At 35.7% G+C, this 14,984-nt stretch overlaps 1 protein-coding gene and 1 long non-coding RNA gene across 1 annotated transcript in view; one reads left to right on the top strand and one right to left on the bottom strand.

The window, feature by feature from the left end:
* Positions 1 to 4,213, top strand: part of LOC120097405 (uncharacterized) — a 70,285-nt gene extending 66,072 nt beyond the window's left edge. Inside the window, exon 4 of the long non-coding RNA XR_015639889.1 lies at positions 4,027 to 4,213. This is a non-coding gene — a long non-coding RNA (uncharacterized LOC120097405). The remainder of the gene's footprint in view (positions 1 to 4,026) is intronic.
* Erich1 (glutamate-rich 1) overlaps positions 1 to 14,984 on the bottom strand; it is a gene marked incomplete at its 5' end in the record, with an annotated part of 52,793,804 nt that overhangs the window by 33,687,809 nt on the left and 19,091,011 nt on the right.

The raw sequence follows: 14,984 nt of genomic DNA, 5'->3' as shown, positions 1-14,984 counted from the left end.
AATTGTTTGATTCTTACAATCAAGACATGGGTATTTCAAAACAAGAGTGTAGTCGAATGAATTGTAAATTTTGGATTGAACCAGAATTTATCAGCTCAATTTAATACATCAATTATTCAAAGCATTACTTGTACTGAATTATTATGTTATCATGTGTATTATGGATGAAATGTTTTCAGAAGGCAGTTTCTGAGGTAGAGCAGCTTTTAAAATCAAACAGACAATCATTGGATTTTTTTATAAATTTGTTCTTTTACAAACGTATGATAAAGTATAGTTAAATCATATAGATTATTTTGAAACATAAATTTTAACATTTTATACTCATGAATCCATTAAAAATGAATGCAACCATTTAGTTTTTATACCAAATAAAACTGGACAATTTTCATTGGTTACGTTTACAAGATTTTTCTCAATTTGTTTAGTCTGATTATGGCAATAGAAATATGTGGCTATAGCCATTGTTGGAGAGTCTGTAAAGAACTTAATACTGTCTGTATCCTAAACCAGTAGAATTTCCAATTGCATTCTAATTACTTATTATTATACCAACAAATAAGTTTAGCTCTTATCCCCCATCCAAAATGGCTTTTGTAAAAGGTGAGATGAGAAGAGAATCTACACAGGAATCCTTCCTAGGATTCTCTCTAGGAAGGGAAATATAATAGATTTTTCAGGTGGATTGGAGGGGGGATAATGGGAAAGACTACTAAATTTGGGAGGCATTTTGGGGTTGATACAGAAACCTAGTGCTATGGAAACTCCTTGAAACCTACAAGAGTGTCCCTAAAGAAGTCTCCTAGTAAGGGAATTCAGATCCAGAACTGTCCATCTGTAGCCTTGCGACATTCCCCATAGGGAGTCTGAGATATTTACCCAAACACATAATCTTTGATCTGCATTATGTTTCTATTGTTAAGATGTGATGGAAAAATACAGGTGCAGAACTGTGGGAGAAGCCAATCAATGACTGGGCCAACTTGAGGGTCACATTACACATTGTGTGAAAGGTCAGGAACCAGGGCCTGGGCAACCCAGAAATCCAGGATAAAACCACGTATGACTGGTAAAACAACAAAACAAAACAAAATAAAGCAAAACAAAACAAAACGAAATGAAACAAAAAAACCCCAACCAACCAAACAAAAAACAGTGAAATTTTCTTAATGATACTCTGTTATATTCATAGACCAGAACTTAGCATAATAGTCATCAAAGAAACTTCATCCAGCAACTGGTGGGATCAGAGCCCCTTGGCCAAATCTAGGAGAAGCCAGGGGAACCCCATAGAATGGGGAGGCTTATAAGAACCAAAGGGGTTCAGAACACCATAAGAACACAACCCACAGAATCAACTACTCATGATTCTTAGGGGCTCTCAGAAATAGAAGCATCATCCTGATCCTATATGGGTTTGCATTATGTACTGTGCATATATGTTATGATTATGTAGCTTGGTGTTCTTATGAGATTCTGAACAGAGGGAGTTGTGCGTGTCTCTGAAGCTTTTGCTTGCGCTTGACATCCTTAACATCCTACTGAGTTGCCTCAACCAGCCTTGGTATGAGAGGTTGTGTCTAGCCTTATTGTAATTTGTGATTCCATGTTCGTTGAAATCCCTAGTAGAACTGTTCTTTTGTCTTTTTCTTTTCTTTATTTTCCCTCTCTTCCTCCCCATCCCCTCTCTGTTTCCCTCCCCTTCCCCTCCCTCCTTCCCGCTAATGGGAAACAGGACAATGTATTTAGGGTAAGGGGAGGTTGCTGAGTAGGGGCTGGTTTGAATTAGTGGGTATAAGGGAAACCGCAATTGGGATGTAATGTGTGTAAATAGTAAAAAGAAAAGAAATAATTTTTAAAAAAGCTTCTTTGCGCAGGAAAGGGAGACCACTACAGAAACCACAGCTGTTCCAAGTTCAGAAATCAACTAGCTATGAGTTACTTGCTTCTACCTACTACATTTACAGCACAACAACTGCACTTCAGGGTCAGAAAACATCCCAGGCAAACACAGAAAGATTGTAAGAACTAGAGGACTGGAACATCTCCTGAAAGATAGTCTCACCTAAAATAAAGAAAAAGGAGCACAATCTAAAGTGGGTTGGAGGAACGGAAGAAAGAATATATGAGGAGAACTCTGGCGATGAATGGTTGTTGAGAGTGAGCAATCTATGTTGTATAAAATTATCAAAGAAATAAGAAATGTATAAGAGTATTAGAATGCACAAGAGCCTCTTTACTAAAACAGCATGATTTCTAACTACATTCCAAACATTTGCTCTTATGTGCACATATAAATGTATTTCCCACCTCCTCATTAAAGAAACTTATCTTTGCAACAGAGAGCATTACAGAAAACTACAACCAAGCAAAATGCAGAGTTGTGGAGCCCAGTCCCAAAGAATACATCTCAAAAGCAACTCCTGCACAGGCGGTTCTGGGATCCTTGTGCAGGAGGGAGGCGAAAGATCATAGCTAATAGGAGATGGTGGGTCCCAGAAGCTACAACCGTACACTCTCATCAACATTACCCGCAAACATGAGCTGGACAAGGGGACATAATAAAGATCCCAGTGTAGACAGAAGAAAGCCCCAAATGACCAGTCCTCACAAAGCAAAGGGACTAAGGAATGTAGACCGCAGGATAAATATTGTCTACCAGGGAAAACATACCAACTGGTGATCCAATACCAATTATTCAACCCTAGAAATACACACACAGGTAACACAATACAGCCCGAGCAGTGTGTATTTAGGAAGGTATATGTGTAAACATATAAATATATGTTTATAACAACAAAGAAAAATAGAGGCTATGAATTTGAAAGAAAGTAAGGATGAGTATAAGGAAGTGTTGGGAGAGGACAGAAAGAAAAGTGATGTAATTATAATCTCAAGAAATAAAAGAATTAAAAATGAAGAAAAATATGAGGTTGAATTTTACATTTTAATCGTTTAAATCCAGTAAAAATAATAGGTTGTCAGGCATAGGAGGCACATTTAACAAGGGACCCCTAGTCCCAACTCTTGCCAGTTGTCATAACTGGCTAGATTAGAAAGAAGATTTCTATGTCAGAGAATGTTCTACCAAATATTCTACGTTAAACACTGTGTTGCTTTCCCAACATTGGAATTTTGATATGTGTTTGTGCCCCTTTTACATGATAATATGCAAAAGTTAAAGTTAGCTTTTGTTATGAGCTCTATACTTAGTAATATTTTTGACGTTTATAAAAATATAAACTCCCTGATTTGGTTTCATTTCCCGGATCATTCTGTTAGAGTGTGTGGCACTCCTATTGCAAGGATCAATAGCAAAACATGGTCACTCATGAGGGGAAGAGAGCTGATAGTTCTGAAACCAAGACTGTGGCAGGTATATTTCCCTGCCTTGGACCACACTAGACCTAACTGTATAGTCACTGAAAATGAAGAGTAAATTCATGCAACTCATTCATTCATTTAAAAAAAACAAGAAGAAAAATAACATACAACATTTTAGGCTTTGTTGCAGAAACACAAAAAACAAAAATCATTATTGCATGCAGGATATGCTAAAGTTATGATGACCTAAGTCATACTTGGGAATTCATGAAAGTTTTCTAGGGCAAATTAAAAATCTGAGCAAGACTTACCCAAGCAGAATGGAACTAATGAAATATATTCTATAGAGATTGGAGAAGTCTAAGTCCAGAAATAGAGAATTATCCCAGGAGTTGTTCCCAAGGTACATATTCCAAGATTTCTGAATGTTATTAATTATGTGTTTTACATTGAAAAATACCATTTCTTCCCAAGTATACCCTCATTCTTGTTCCTCTTCTTCTTGCTCTTTGAAAAGATAAAATTTTAGAGCTGTAGTTTGGTACTTGGCCATTGAAAGTTGCATTTTCAAGTCTGCATTAAAGTTAACCATAGGCATACAGTCAATTCTTAGCCAGTAGGAACTACAGAGAATTACATGTGATGTTTCTGTGTCTGTCTTTAAAGTGAAGGGCTATGAATTTCTTTCCTTTTTTGTCTTAGTGCTATCAGGAGGATCACGACAGCTTGTGAAGATATCTCGGGACCTCACTATAAGCAACTTTGTATAAGAAACCTGCACTTCTGACTGTACAGTCACAATGGCAGCAACAGATTACGTATATTTAGTTTTTAAGGATCAAAAGGAGAATTTCAAATTGTTTAATGAATTATCATTTATTCCCTAAAGTATTTATTATTGTGTCTCTGTGTGTTCATATTGCATGATGCATACGTGTGTGTGTGTGTGTGTGTGTGTGTGTGTGTGTGTGTGTGTGTGTGTGTGTTTGTGGTTATAGAACTCTGAAGACAATTTACAGAGTTGTTTATCTTCTTCCACCCTAATTTGAAGCTGGAAATTAGGTCTCAGACTTGAGTAAGAAGAGTCTTTGTATGCTGATCTCTCTTGCTGCCCCTAAGTCATTATTTCCAGACATTTCTCATAGTACATATTTAGTTCTGAGTTAATAGTAAAGATATTCTTAAAACTTAATAATACTTGACAGTTATTGTTACATCATTGTTCATATCAGAGTTTAGAGAATTTTATAGAACTTCAGCTGCACCTCTGGCACATCTATAGTGCTTCTTAAAGTAATTAATGTTTTAGAACATGGTATGTCACTGTTCTGTGTTCTGTGATGCTGCATGTGCAACATAGCACCTCATTCATACTAAGCAAAAATGTCTTCACTGACCTATATATGACGCCTCTGTCTGTCTGTCTTCTGTCTTTGTTTCTCTGTCACTGCTTCTCTGTCTCTGCCCCTCTCTTAGCACAAGATTCAATTTACTAGCCCAGACTGTTCTTGACTTAGTCTGTAGCACAGGCAAGTGTCGGACTTAGAATACTCTTGTCTCAGTTTCCAGTATATTTGGAATTGCAGGCCTGTACCACCATCTCCAGGTTTGTTTCTCATTACAAATATTTCTGTCCATAGATTCTCAAGTATGAAGCGATTTAACTATAGTAATTTATTTAATGACTTAATGCAGTCATATCTTCTGCATCTATTTTTGCCCAAATCACAAATATAAACTTTCAGTATATGATGTATTTTATTAAAAAATGAATCAAATTTTCTTTTATTGAACCTAAAAATGTGCATATTGCATGAAGCATGTAACCGTACAACTGAAAATAGTAACTTCTCACTTCTAACCATTTATATTCTTAATTAGGGATGCGATATGATTTGATGACATAAATGCCACTTTATATTGTTTCAAATATAGTGGTCTGATTAACCACTAACTTTGCCTGAAGAAACTCAGGCAACCAATTTAACAACTTGATAAGAAAATTATGCAGAATAACCTTGTTATATAAAGTAATATTATCTAGGATGTGAGTTCCTCAATAGAAGCTGAAGTATCACAGATATCAAATAAGTGTTTTTACAGGACATTTTTCCTTCACTCTCAAGCATGTTAAAACACAACACTATTTTAATTTTGAAACATCATACATTGCTATCAGTCAATGAAATACTTAATTGCTATTACATTTAACATCATCATATATTCATAAATAAAAGAAAAATTGATAATAATAGGTCATGATCACAAATAAATAATTCTGTTACTTTATAACTCTACGTATAATTGTAGAGATATAAATACACTGACAGTGTGAATAGTTAATTCATATCTACTTTCAATATTTTTATACTTCATCTTCAATTAGAAAAAAAGATTATATACAAGTGACATTGCTATCCCTTGACTAGTGGGACATGTTTTGATGGCATGACATCTAGACCATACTTAATTTTTTTTTCTCTTTTTTTTTTCGGAGCTGGGGACCGAACCCAGGGCCTTGGACTTGCTAGGCAAGCGCTCTACCACTGAGCCAAATCCCCAACCCCCACACTTAAATTTTATATGATGAGACTTTTTTTTAATTTCAAAAAATAAATCAAGATGTCATTCTATTTCCATGATTGTAAGATAGGGGTGAAATAAATAAGAGATCCTGGAACTCTTTGTTTGGATAGCCCCAAAGATGATTTCTAACTGATAACTGTATGATAAGCCAAAACTTCTTCTGAAAAATCTTCCACAAAGGATATACAGCTTGATTCATTCTACCACGTAGCTACTCCTATTAAGAAAAGTCTATTGTAAATTATATATCCTCAACTTCTTTTTTATATTTCTAATCTCAAGTGGATATCCTAGCTCTGTGGTAGTCACAGATATCAATTAAAAGTGTGCCAAAGATAGCTGATGGAGCTAATTGCACTGAAGAAAATGGGGTCATATGTAAGTACATTATGCTGTAAATGACAAACCAGAAGGTTACTCCTTCTTCATCAACGAGCTCCTCTTATAGTCCTGGTGTATGTACTACAGCACAGAAGCACTGCATTCAGTGTACTTGAGCTGAAGAGGACATCATTCCATCCCAGCAAGCATACTGGAGTGTGCTGAACAAGGATTGTTAGCAGACACAGTAACAAAACTCGCCATGCAGCACACATTCAAATACGACGGAGCAGCAGTGTGAAGTGCCAGCAATTGGCCATGGCAGTCAGCCTGTGCTCTTACAATCCAGGAAGAGGTCTCTCAAAGTGACAAATATTGATTGGTCTGGAAAATCTGGCTGTAATTGCCGCAGATTTAAAAAAATGAAAAGAAAGAGTGGAGAGTACCATAAGGCGGATGAGGTCAGGCATGCAGGATTTTCCAAAACAGCTTGGTTGGAAGATGCTTGCTTTGCTTTGTGAATACTCCATTATCAGCTCTAACTCCATTAACTACTAGTAGAGTCACTGTCGGTCATTTGATGCAGCTTGGAAATTTGATGCATTGAAAGAACTGTTTGTATGAACTAAATAACATTCATAACTTTGTTGTATTCTCTGTCACTTTATTTCTTAAAGACAGGGAGGTCAGAAAATATAGAAACTTCCTGCGGTGATGGGAATAGGGAATCCTTAGGCAACATCACAGCATCAATTATCTGGGCAGTTAAAATGTAAATTGCTCAATGGTAATGGGGTATTAGGCTATACATCTTAAGTAGTTGGGGGCCTCTGGTTTACATTTTGAAAACTAAAATAAGAAATGTCAGTTTAGTACTCTTAATTCAGTTCAGCAAACATTTACTGAAGCCAAAATATTTGCCAACCATTGCACTAGGTAATGGAGGTTTGACAATAAATTATGCAGTGTTCATTTTAGACATCTTCCTGACTTAATCTTTAAGTTAATCTCTATTTTATTTTAATACTAGTTACCTTAAAATATGGAAAATATTTAGTACATTAATAAAGAATTAAATTATCTCCCTAAATACATAGGCAAGCAAATTCATAATTGGGCATTTACTTTGTATAGAAATTTAAAGGAATAAATAGGCATTTGAAGCCAGAAATCTTCCAAATTCATTTATTTTTGTCAGTGTCTTCTACATATGAGTTATTAAGCATTGGTAGAATTGGTTGTTGTATTCTTCATGTTATAACCCCATGTAATTGCTTAGTGGTAGTTTGGAGATATAATATCATACAAAGATCATTATGGAGATGACACACTGGGCTAAGAAAACGCAAAAAGTTCCCAGGTAAGTTTGCTCCATGTTCCAATCTGTCTTCCACCTCCTCTAAGTTCATCTTCTCTCTGGATTAGCATGTTCTGCATTGCATTATCTCCTTTTCCAGGACAGGATTCTTAGCATCTTCCATGCTCGTCATTACATCACATCACTAAGATGACCACTTTTTGCTGCGAGTCAGATAGCCCAATATGTATTCAAATTTCTTCAACATTTTACTGACTGTCTGAGCTTGAACAACTCATGCACTTAATCTTTAACATTGTCACCCAACCCCTTGCTATTTATATTTCGTTCTCACATTCGGGTTAGCGGTACAACAGACTTGATTCTATCATCTCCATAGATTGTTTTGTATATGTGTATGTTCTTTTCATTTTTTGGAAAACCAAAACGGTGCATACTTCAATAAATGAGTAACCTCAATGAATTTAAAAGTAGCTACAGAAGCCAACAAGAGATATTTCTCCTAATGTTCAGCACTATTTCCCAGAAAACAATAAGAAAGTATATAGCACAAATATCATTTTTAAAAATTCATCCTGTACAACACCATGGCAAAAGATGTCAAAATGTCTTGAGGAAAAAAAAACAGAAGAGAGACTCTTGAAGTAAAATCATTTGTTATCATCTAAAAATGTCTACAATGGTCTACCTTCCAAGAACATCAAAGACTTTGTATATTTTATTCCAAAAGTTACTAAACTTAAGGCATCAAACATTTCATAAAGGATGAAGTCTTCTGGTTTGGGTCTTTAGGATTCATTATAGTGGTAAAATTCTCATAAGTCTTTTCTTACTCATATTTAAGTAAAGTATCCCCCTGTTGCTTAATAATAATTTTCAAAATATATCATTGAAAAACTTATCCTACCCAGAATTTATTTTATCTTACCAGATTCAAAAATATAGACTACATGGTATTTTACCATCTAAAAATAACAACAAAATCAATCATTCGGTCACTCATTGATATACAAAGAAACTATTGAGTACTTAAAATCAGAACACATGGACAAATATTTTTTAAGTAAAAAAATATGAAAAATACTGATTTTGCAAACTGGGTAAAACACATTTTTAACTGAAAATTTAAAATCCTATTGTTTTATAACTGTGTACATATTAATTTCTCACTTAATGGATGCTGGCCCCTAAGAAATGTAGGTTTTTGTTCTATACACATGTATATATACTATATATATACTATGATCACAAGTGTAATTATTATATTTGTTATATAAATAAATGACAAAGAAAAATAAGTTCAATGATGAAAAAAGAGGATGGAATTCAAGAGTCATATACAGACTTGATTTTCAGTTAATAAGGATGAGTAAATTGGTGCTATGTCAACTTTCACTTGCGATGTCATCTTCAGTGACCACATAGATCACTCTTTGAGATTAAGGCACTTCAAGCCTGTATTAGATGGGATCCCATGGTGGTAACAACCAGACTCTCATTAACTGATGGAAATTTAATCCTATTAAGTTAATGAATGGATGTAAGAATTGACAAGTCATATGAAATAACGTTCCCAGCAGTGCAATATCATTAACTAATTACATACAGAGTTTATACTGATTCTAGAGAAACTGATAATGCTATGTTCTGAACTGCATACTACTAAGTCTGGTAGACTCTGATATTCAAAGTGATGATAACTTAACATGATGACATTCAGAGATGAGGCTATTGGTAGCCAATTAAACAGGAAAATGATGCCTCACGATGTCATGTTGGAACTTGAAGCTTTATAAGAACAGAACACATTCTCTCCCCTTTCTCATATTCTTACTGATTTCCCTTTTTGTCTTCCCTTAAATTCCCCTTTCAATGTATGTCCCTGTGGACATACACTGAAAACATAACCATCTGCAAGCTCTAGGCACGCCTTTGTCAAGAGTTTCCAGGGAACGAGATGGTTTTTATTTAAGCCATCTAGTCTGCTGTACTTTGTAAAGTAGCCCAAATAAACTAAGATGAAACCTACTGGAGCTCAGAGAAAACTACTGTTGAAGAGACAGTTATGGAAATATTCTCAATTACATTGGAAGGAGGAAATGGAATCAAGGTATTGGAATAATTTTATTGTAAATAGATCATAATGAAATACAGGATAGAGAAGTAGAGGATCCCTTTCCCAAGGTAAATGAAAGCCATATATCAATGTGATTATGATATGCAAGCCATATAATAATGTGATTATGATATGTGTTTCACTTGTGTTTCAGGGAACAGTTTTTGGTGGCACATTGCCTTGATGTTCTAAAACTTTCCTTTTCTCATGCACAAAATATGGTAACTGTACACCTAGCAGTCAATAAAACTAGCTCATTTTAAGAGGATCAATCTAAAATGGATTGAGGTAACTAAATATTTAGAGATAATATTTAGGACCATACCTTTTAGCATGATATAGGAAATTAAAGAATGATATTTATGACCATCAGAAACATAATAGTATATTTGTTCAGTTACACATTTCTACAATAAATACTTCAATTCCTAGTAAGAAACACGAATACCTCTTTTATAATATTAGAGTTTTATGGATGTGAGTACACGTTAAGCCCAAATCCTTGGGACAGAGGAAAATATGTAAAAATTAGTGGCCTGTCACCTGGGAAGATATTTGTTTTAAATCCTTTTAAGGATGCTTCATGAGGGCACATTTGAACCACTGCAAGTACTCCAGGAATCAAAGGTTTCTCTTGTTTCTAAAGCAAGTTCAACAAAGAAACATTCATGGAAGTTTGACTTGCAGTGTACTGAAAAGTATTCTTAAGCATTAATATGTGAAGTCTTTTTTATCTTCAACAATTAACATCATTCAAACAATTCTAATTTTATTTTCAACCTGGCTGAGGTATAAATACAGATAAATAAATGTAGTCTTTGAGAAATGTCATTTTCACTTGGTTGGACTAATGCTCCAAGTCAAGCTACAGAAGTAGTCATATTAACCTATCAGCACTGAGACGACAGTGTGACAATAGCAAGTCACAGTTGTTCTCATCTCCTTGAAAATGCTTTATAATACGGGAGACAAGTGTGAATTCAATCCAAAGACATCAAACCTCCAGAGACAAAGCACAATCTTGACTTTGAAACTTGATGAAAATAACAACGTTTGCCCTGTGTTATATGTATGCATGGCTATTAATGTTGTTAGAATGTGGAAAATATAATTTGCAAGTAATTATGCAGAATTTATTGTTTTGATTCTACATGGCAAAACTATTACTTGGACGGAACCATAGAAAGGAATTAAAAATAAATAGGTTAGATAAAATGTAGCCTGTTTTATATATGTATATGCAAAATGCTTTGAATATAAAGTAACATTTCCATATATCTACACTATATTATCACATATCAAGGTTGGTGTGTTGGGTAGGTGTATAATATTATGCAGGAAGACAGTACATTCTTGAGCTATCTTCTTTGGAACAGTCAGCAAATTCTATAACTTCACTGGCTTTACTTTTGAAGAGTAGAAACAGTATGTATATACTAGGAATGATGGCTAACCACTCACATTTTAATATTTGAAATATCAATCAAAATTTTGAGTCATTGTGCAAACAACTTAAAGAAATTTGGCTTTTGGTTCATAAGCCAATTACTTTCCTGATTATAGTTAGAAGACTTTAGCCTTCTACAGGACTCTATTTTCAATAGTGACTTCCAAAATCATTCCTACATAGGGACGTCAGTGGCATCCTTGAACACATGAGACCCTTTAGACAGAAAACAAAACCAACTAAACAAGCAAATGCAAAAATTAAATATTGTTTTTTAGAACTACACAAAGGCAACTATTTTATTAAACAAAGGTGATTTTATGTGGTAAACATTAAAATCTACAGGCGAATATAATTTACAAACCAGGAATTATTTGGTGATAAATTTGTAGAGTTCACAAACTTTTTCCTCAATGCTTGTCTCTCCTATGGCTTTGTGTTTGTTTATTATTTATACCAGTCACATTCTTTCTCCATCTTTATTAAATTGAGTATTTCTTACTTACATTTCAATTGTTATTACCTTTCCTGGTTTCCAGGCAAACATCCCCTAACCCCTCCAACTCCCCTTCTCTATGGGTGTTCCCATCCCCATCCTCCCCCCATTGCCGCCCTCCCCCCAACAATCACGTTCACTGGGGGTTGATGAAAATATCCACTAAAAGATTAAAAAAAAAAGACAGTGTCTGGTTCTGAAGACTGACAGTAGGGCCCAATTGACTAGAACACCATCTAGACATCTACTTGAACATAGAGAGGTAGATCTGGTACCTGCATGGAGCCTACCCCTATGTTCTAGCATCTTTGACAACTAATGTTGCATTTAACCTGATGTCCATGCTAGGAGAAGGAGCTCATGCCCTATATAGTCTGGATGGCTATGAGTCAGAGACTGGAAAAGCCAGAGACTAGGATAGAACCAATGAAATGATTCCTAAAGATATTCTGCTGTACTCAATGGTCTACACCTTGTTCTTTCATAATCAGACAGGCATTCTCTGGCAGCAGATGTGAGCAGGTGCAGAGAGACCCACACCAGACATTATGCAGAGAGAGCATCTAAATCGGAGTTCTCCATCCGGTCTCTCCCCTTGGAGCTCTAGCAGGAGAGGAGAAAGGGAAGACAAACTGAATCAGAAGGAATATGGAGAGTGTGGCCCATGGAATCAACTACACAGGGCTCACGCGAGTTCACAGAGACTGAAGTCCCAAGCATGGGGGCTTGCATGGTTCTGCACCAGGCCCTCAGCATATTTATCATAGCAATTAGCTTGGTGTTTGGGTGGGAATCGTAGCAGTTGAAGCAGGTGTGACTGACCCTTTTGCCTGTTCTTAGGACTCCTTGATCTCCTGTTGGGTTTCTTAGTCCAGCCTCAATATACGGTACTTTCTCAGACCTTGTTTTGCTGTGATTAGTTGTCGTGTCATAGAGACCTGGTTTTTTTTCTGAAGGCAAATAAAGAGAGAATGAATCTGGGGGAAAAGGGATGTTGGGTGAAAGCTGGGAGGAAGGGAGTTAGGGAAAGTTGTATGAGAGAAGAACCTATTTTCAATAAAAATGAATATGAATATTGGCAATATTTTTGTGAACAGAAAATCTCAAATGTTTGTTGGTAAGAGAAGTACCCTAAACTCGTTTCTAGATGAGTGCTAAGGAGGGCTGCTTTTAAGGAAGACATAGAGAAATTCAGCTCTGACTTTGAGCACCTCACATTAATTCTACGTGTGAGCTGCTAGCCTTCAATAGCAGAGCTGTGGCTTGCTGGCCTTGAACCACATTCACTCTATAGGTAACAGCAATTTTTAGAGGTTGCATTAAAATGGTTTTCAGTGCATGAAGAAAAGAGTAAATTTAGCCAGGGGGATTTGACTTTTGAAATTTAGCAGTTCAATCTTTAACATGGATGAACTTTTAATTAAATAAAAAATTTACTCGAAATCATCCTAATGGTAAAGTATGCATTATTGTTTAAGTTAAATGAGCCAAACATAAAAGTGCATAGGGCTCTCTAACGCCGTCCCACTTTCTAACCTTTCTCCTCTATTATAAGTAAACTATATGCTCTGTTTTCTTCAAAACACTGGAAACAGTCTGCAAACTTACAACTACTGCTCCAAACCTTAGGTCTGATTATATCCTTACCTAGCTCTCTCTCTAGCCTTGACTCTTCAAACATTTTTCACTGATTGGGAATAACTTTCTATTTCGTTGCATTTTGCCAATGCTAAAAGACCCACCACACAGACAAAATTGAATTTTTTAATTCCTCCGGGTGGTTTATATTAGTAAATTAAGTGGACAATGAAATAATGAGCAAAAAGGAAACAAAGTAGAAACTTCATCACATGAATCAAGAAGTCTTGTAATCCCCTTGTCGATTATTCCTTGTAAATTCTGCCCTATTCGAAAGGATGTTCAAAAGGAATTCTCTTCTTTCTTAAAACGTTTTGCTTGTAAACCACAACACAGGGGCACTGCCCAGGACCTGCATAAACCTGCTCTCTGTTACAAGGTAGAAAACTCTTAAATGTTAGCTTTTTAAATTAGAACTCTTAAGTATGGGCTGCTTGGAAAATGTTTTATAAGTGAGTGATTCTTCCAAGATTTCTGAACTGGATGGCTCTTACTTTCTCTACTGTATAACTGGTTTTAACGGAAAATACATGTATTTGTAGAATATCTAATCAGTATCATTTGAAGCACACAGATGTATTAGAAACATCTTTTATGTCTTAAATTTCAAGTTTTTCCTTGACAGTTTTGATTCTCAAATAAAATCTTAGAATTTCCAAAAAGCCAAATCATGCTTGTCTTAAAAATCTCCTCTTTCCTTTTTTCTTTCTCTTCTTGATGTCAATGTGTCTGAAAACATCAAAGAATTCTCTGAACAGTATTTAATGTCATGAGCCTCAAACCTTAGCTTTTGCCAGAAGAGTCAATACGGCGAGTTTCCAAAATGATACATGAAGCTAACTACAAGAACCAAAAATGTCTTTTCGGTGCAATTTAATAGTGTGAATTAAAGATGAATTCTCACCAAAAAGTAGGTGCATTTGAGAAAAGGTATGTAGGCGAGCAAATTGAACGAATGTAGAAAATGTCTTGACTGACTTGCCTAAGTCCAATATGCCACCTTTCCAGGAGAGATATTGAACCCTGTTCCTCTTCTAATCTCTATATGCAAATAGACTACACTTTCTTCCCCTGTAGCTCCTTCTCTTGGCAAATGTATATAATTATTGTGTATGTTTTAGGCAGGGTTAACTATAAAAACAATCTAGATTATAAGACACCAAGTGGTCTACGTAGTCCATTAGATCACCATGTTGCTGTCCCTGTGGGGAATTACTGACATATATCACCAAACCCAGCTAATTGTGGTACTTTTTACAGTGATAGCCAACTATCCTATTTCTCTGTACTCACTCATAGGTGAGTCTATGGATCCCTATCATTGAAATATCCATCATTCCTTTGTGAAATCCAAGAGAATAACTTGGACATATATAAGCAACTTTATAATAGTCTAACACTTCCTGAACACCTACCATGTTCCACGTATTGCTTTAAACTCCTGGATGTGGCCCTCATGAAGTCCTGTAACAAACCTATGCTACTGCTCTGACCCTCATGCTTTTTTACTGATAGGAAGTCAAAGACAGAAAATGAAACAAGAAGACACACAACACTCCTAGTCAGTGCTGAATGAAAGTGGATCTCATCCGCCTGATGTGCTCCTGGCTTTGGTTCATTCTCCAGCATGAAGTTCACGAGGCTAGCTCTCCCATTAGAGTCATTTCACAAGTCTGCACAGAGGGGCTCAAATCGTCTTTGTAACTGCATATTAATTTCAATTGTGCCTGTGTTGTAG

The sequence above is a fragment of the Rattus norvegicus genome, chromosome 16 (genome assembly GCF_021556685.1).
Source record: "Rattus norvegicus strain SHRSP/BbbUtx chromosome 16, alternate assembly SHRSP_T2T, whole genome shotgun sequence".
In the NCBI taxonomy this organism is placed as follows: Eukaryota; Metazoa; Chordata; class Mammalia; order Rodentia; family Muridae; genus Rattus; species Rattus norvegicus.
This window is presented reverse-complemented; position numbering and strand designations above follow the sequence as displayed.